Source organism: Macaca thibetana, chromosome 1 (assembly GCF_024542745.1).
Source record: "Macaca thibetana thibetana isolate TM-01 chromosome 1, ASM2454274v1, whole genome shotgun sequence".
In the NCBI taxonomy this organism is placed as follows: domain Eukaryota; kingdom Metazoa; phylum Chordata; class Mammalia; order Primates; family Cercopithecidae; genus Macaca; species Macaca thibetana.
Genome location: NC_065578.1, coordinates 132985559 through 132986548, shown reverse-complemented (window position 1 = coordinate 132986548; position 990 = coordinate 132985559). Strand labels below are relative to the sequence as shown.

Here is a 990-nt window from a genome sequence, read left to right as displayed (position 1 = left end):
AGCTTTGCACAATGGCAAGTATCATAGCCAATGAGGTTTATCTGAGGCACGACTATTGCTAATTGAAAACTTTTCCCAATACCCCACTGTGATGACTTGTAACATAGTCAGCATTGACAATTTTTGACAGTCTTTACGAAGACTGAATTTGAAAAAAAAAAAAAAAAAAAACCTGGGCTAGTCATAGTGGCTCACGCCTATAGTCCCAGCACTTTTGAGAGGCCAAGGTGGGTTGATCACTCGAGCCCAGCAGCGCAAGACCAGCCTGGGCAACATGGTGAAATCCCATCTCTACTAAAAATACAAAAATTAAACAGGCTTGGTAGCGTGTACCTGTAGTCCCAGCTACTCAGGAGGTGGGGTCTGAGACATGAGAATTGCTTGAATCCAGTAGGCAGAGGTTGTGGTGAGCTGAGATCATGCCACTGCACTCCAGCCTGGGCGACAGAGTGAGACTCTATTTCAGAAAAAAAAATACAAATACAAATACAAAAATTAGCTGGGCATGGTGGCTCACACCTGTAGTCCCAGCTACCTGGGAGGCTGAGATGGGAGGATCACCTGAGCCTGGGGAGGTGAAGGCTGCAGTAAGCCATGATTGTGGCACTGCACTCCAGCCTAGGTGACAGAGTAGGACTCTCTCTTTATCTCTCTCTCTCTCTCTATGTATATATGTTTGTGTGTGTGTATATATATGTGTGTGTGTGTGTATGCATATATACATGAAGCAAAAACCAATAGAACTACAAGGATAAATTGACAAATCCACAATGATAATCAGTAATATCAATACCCATATCTTAATAATTGATAGAACAAATAGAAAATCAGTAAAGATATAAAAGATTTGACCAACAGTATCAATTAATTTGACTCAATTGATTATTGAACATTCCATCCAACAGCCGAATTTTTTTCAATAACATTTCACTGGAACATTTACCAAGGTAGCCATAAAGTAAGTAGTGATCAATTTTAAAAGAATCAGAT

The 990-nt window shown here is 40.3% G+C and overlaps 1 non-coding gene across 1 annotated transcript; it reads left to right on the top strand.

Moving 5' to 3' along the window:
- Positions 1-142, top strand: LOC126944324 (U4 spliceosomal RNA). Its single transcript, XR_007722009.1, has one exon. It is a non-coding gene; the product is annotated as a U4 spliceosomal RNA (small nuclear RNA).
- The last annotated feature ends 848 nt before the right edge of the window (positions 143-990 follow it).